The sequence below is a fragment of the Nicotiana attenuata genome, unplaced genomic scaffold (assembly GCF_001879085.1).
Source record: "Nicotiana attenuata strain UT unplaced genomic scaffold, NIATTr2, whole genome shotgun sequence".
Classification (NCBI taxonomy): domain Eukaryota; kingdom Viridiplantae; phylum Streptophyta; class Magnoliopsida; order Solanales; family Solanaceae; genus Nicotiana; species Nicotiana attenuata.
This window is the reverse complement of record NW_017670867.1, coordinates 87019-91247: the sequence shown is the minus strand read 5'-3', so window position 1 is coordinate 91247 and position 4229 is coordinate 87019. Positions and strand designations below refer to the sequence as shown.

Sequence of the window (4229 nt, the reverse complement as noted above, 5' to 3'; positions counted from 1 at the left end):
ATAAAAAGTAAATTTCCTAGAAATACTTGTGAAACATGTGGTGTAAAATAAAGCACAAATATTATGCGGATATAAATCATCTCATTGCAGATAAAATAAAAGGTTTAATTTAAAGTTAAATTATTTTTAAATAATAAAATACGATAGAATGAATATTTTTTATAGGTAATTTTGAGTTAGAATACTTTAGTACAAATAAATACTGTGGGTGTATATTTTTTCTTAAATTTATTAATGGGATCAAATGAAGTCTGCTTTTAAGTAGGTATAGAAAAAGTAGGGTTGTTCAGTTTCTTGTAGACCCAATATTCTTTCTTGGGATCGGTGGTGGAAAGACCCTCAATTCTTCCTATAAATACTGCCCATTCTTCTCTTCTCTCAACACTTCCCTTTAAAAAAGAAGAGATTTTCTCTCTTTATTTTCTCAAGAAACCCTATTTAGGGTTAATGGGGTTGCAGCTATAGAGGTTTTTTGTTTTTTATTTTATTATTTTGGAGGAGCCGTGAAGCAACAGTAAAGTTGTCTTCGTGTAACATATAGGCCATGCATTCGGGCCGTTGAATCAGTCACTGAGTATGACTCTTCCTCGGATCCTATGTAAATGCGGGATATTTCGTGCATCGGACTGCCTTAAGGTGGTATACAAATGACTCTTTTTGTACTTTTCCACAGCTTTCTTGAACTGCATCTGTCAAAAATTTCAACTCATCAACACTATTTTTCTTTTTTGGAGATGAAGAGAAATTGTTGCGGTTCAATAAAGCTGTGGGAAGATACACATAGGGTCATACACAGTTTTTACAGATGCAGATTTTGATTTTATTACTGCATGGTAAATTTCAGGGAAATTTAACCTGGAATTCTGATGGTGTTTATACTTGCTTTTCTTTAATTAGTTGTTTATGTATGTTGGAAATGAGGTATTCATTATGATTTACAGTGTAATTTTTCGGCGAGAGGTGACTCCGCCACGGCTGATGAGCTCTCTTTCACTAGATCTGTTTCTTATTGTGTAGTCTACCAGATATTTCAGTTTGTGACTTCTCTGGTTATTGATGTGTTATGTGTTTGGCATCGACCCCTACCTGTACATATAGATCAGCAAAATTTACAAGTTTTCAACCTTTACCTTTTTGCCTATTTTAAGAGTAGACATGCCTCCTTTTAAACTTAGTTGCTTAACTTGAGTCACATATTTGTGTCCTTTTCTAGTATTTGTCTTGTGGGTTGACAGGTAGTCGAGATTTTCTCCTAGTCTCACCAGCAATATTAGTACTAGTTTTAATTTACTATTCTTAGTTCCTTGTTGGTACACGGTGTGTCATTCTCACCGGTAGTATTGGCACTTCTTGTATTTTTCTATTTCTAGATCTTTGTTATTATATGGCGCCTCCTTTAAAGAATTTCATTAAGAAACCATATGGTAAATTATATTATGGTTCTTAAAACATAGAGTGTTGGCTTACATAATTTAATCTGAGGTCTTAATACTCTGCAAATTGCATTGCTTATGCATTACATTATATAAATGAAAATTGGATTCATGTAATAGGAGCAAGATTTTCCATTCCTTAGCCGGAAAGATATATGGGCATGAAAGAGGAATTAAGTTGAACAGAATCGACTGGGTGGTAGATTCGTGGAAACGCTTGTTTCTTTCATATTTTGGTCCTTAGCTCCATAGAAGAATATGTTACTGCTGAAACAAGGAAGAATTGAAATTTTAGATCAAAACTCTAACATAATTAGGAGGAAATGCTTTTCCTTTTTACCTAACTTGATCCCTTTTTATGGATTATTATTAATACAAAATTTCTAGCATCATTTCACTGCATAGCTTGTAAATTTAATGAACAATATTTTCCTTCTATTTGAATGTAAGATGGACCACATTTTTGGCATTTCCTTCTCATATGGAACCTTCCCAACCAACTAAGTCTATGCAAATTTTAAAGCCATTTATTTAAATTAGGTAAAGCATTTTGTATGTGCATGCATAGATGTCAGACCAGTGCTTTGCCAGCCATTTTAACCACTACAACAGAAAATTTGCAGGAAACACAATTTAAAATATTGCACAAGAAATAAACACTATAACAACAACAACAACAACAATAACGCAATAATATACCAGTGTAATCTTACAAGTGGAGCCTGAGGAAGGTGAGATCTACGCAAACCTTACCGCTATATTATTTGAGGAAAAAGAAATAACTACTGCTGCAAGAAAAACACTTAAGGGTATGACTTAGTGGTTAATGAAGTGAGTAGAGAATCATGAAGTCTCAGAATTAAACTGGCACGGATACCACAATTCTAAAAAAACATTACAAGAATTTTTTAAGGATCTTTTCTCCACATTAATGACAAAGATAACAATGTAGCAATACAAAAAAAAAAAAAAAAAAAAAACCCGATGTAATTCCATAAATGAGTTCTGGAGAGGGTAGTGTGTACGCAGATCTTACCCCTACCTTATAAAGATAGAAAAAATATTTTCGATAGACCCTCGGCTCAAGAAACAATGCGGAAATACTATATTGTTTTTTCTTGTTTCAGCTGACTTGATCGACTTTATAAGATCAGATCCATTCCTGCATGTTCTTTGGATGTTATAAAGTAGGTAAATATTTACTCGCATCGCGTGTTTATACCAAATAAAGTGATTTAATTTTAGAGTGAAAAATTACGCGACAATATATATCATTTAGCTATGATTAAGTAATAACAATATATATGCAAGACATATGTTTTGCATTTATTGGTTTGGTGTAATTAAACACTGGGTATGAATAAATTCTACACTATACAATTTTTTTATTGTATATATTTACAAATTGCTTGGTCCAATAATATATATCATGTGCCAGGTCATTACAGATTAGTACTGAACGATTAATCAATAGTATGTACAACACAATTTATTCCAATTATATTGTTTATTGCAGGTGTAGCATACATCCAATCAATTTAAATACATAGATTCATGTGTTAAAAATTAGGCAATCAGTTAGCCAGCTGTGACATATTAAATTTAAGGGAAAAGGTTTAGATTTGCCATGTACGATAAGAAATTGCTAATATTGCGCTCGATCACATTTTTGATACATTCATACCCTTATTATTATCAAATCGTCTCGTACTTACCCTTACCATTGACAGTGGTTAATGTGAAATGAGTTAGACTATATGTGATTTTTCGAGAAAAAGGTCCAAATTTATTGCTCAACTATTAATTACTGTTTAAAATTATCCTTAAATTGAAGTGTTATTAATGGTGGATTCTTGAAAAAAAAAAATTTGAATCGGTACTAGGAGTCAAGGGCAAAATTGAGATTTTTTAATAATTGCGAGGTAATATTAGACCAAAAATCTATCAGAAGTTAGAGTTGCTATTTCAGATAGTATAAGGGTAAAATTGAGGGCTTTTATTTACTTTTAGCCTACTTCAGAAATTATTTATATTTGGTTGCCGAAAAAAGTATAAAATTCGTATAATTTTTGTATATAGCATACATAATATATATATACACACACAAAATATACGTTTTTAGCTATTATTTTGAGAGCGGCTATACAGTGTCATTTTTTCCTAAATTTGAGGCTTTTCTCTAATAATATGCTCAATTATTCTTTAATAATATGCTCAGTTATTCTTACTAAAACACTGCTTAGTTAGAATTTTTGTCATTCTTTTCGTTGTAAGATTCTTATATGGTAGTGGATAAGCACATTCTTTGGTTGCTAATACTTAAGTTTGATGTTTTTAAATGTAAATGACTTCTGTTTGCATTTACTTTGAAGGGTCAAGTTCTTCTTTTTTCACTGATAATGTTGGTTTAAAGTTAAACATATGGGATCAACATGCAATATTATATTTAATTTGGAGTCATACTAATAATAATTTTGATCAAGAGTAAAAAAAGTTAGTAATTTTTTTTGTCTGATAGGCAAATGTAATTTTGCTTTTGGCCAAAAGAGACAGGATTGGAAAGGTAAGATTAGACACCAATATCTCCCTTTTGATTATTAAAATAGAACTAATAGGAAGAAAGCAGTGAAAGATAAGAAAACAACTAACAAACATAATCTTCTTTTGATTTGGCTGTCTTAGCACTGTTTGAACCTCTTTTGTAAATGATAAGATGCCATACACAAAGGTAAACAATACATACATATATATACATACATACATATATATATATATATATATATATATATATATATA

At 31.0% G+C, this 4229-nt stretch overlaps 1 long non-coding RNA gene across 1 annotated transcript; it reads left to right on the top strand.

Moving 5' to 3' along the window:
- The first annotated feature begins 311 nt into the window (after positions 1-311).
- On the top strand, positions 312-1129 carry LOC109244039. The gene is made up of 2 exons (XR_002070660.1): positions 312-636; positions 735-1129. It is a non-coding gene; the product is annotated as an uncharacterized LOC109244039 (long non-coding RNA).
- The last annotated feature ends 3100 nt before the right edge of the window (positions 1130-4229 follow it).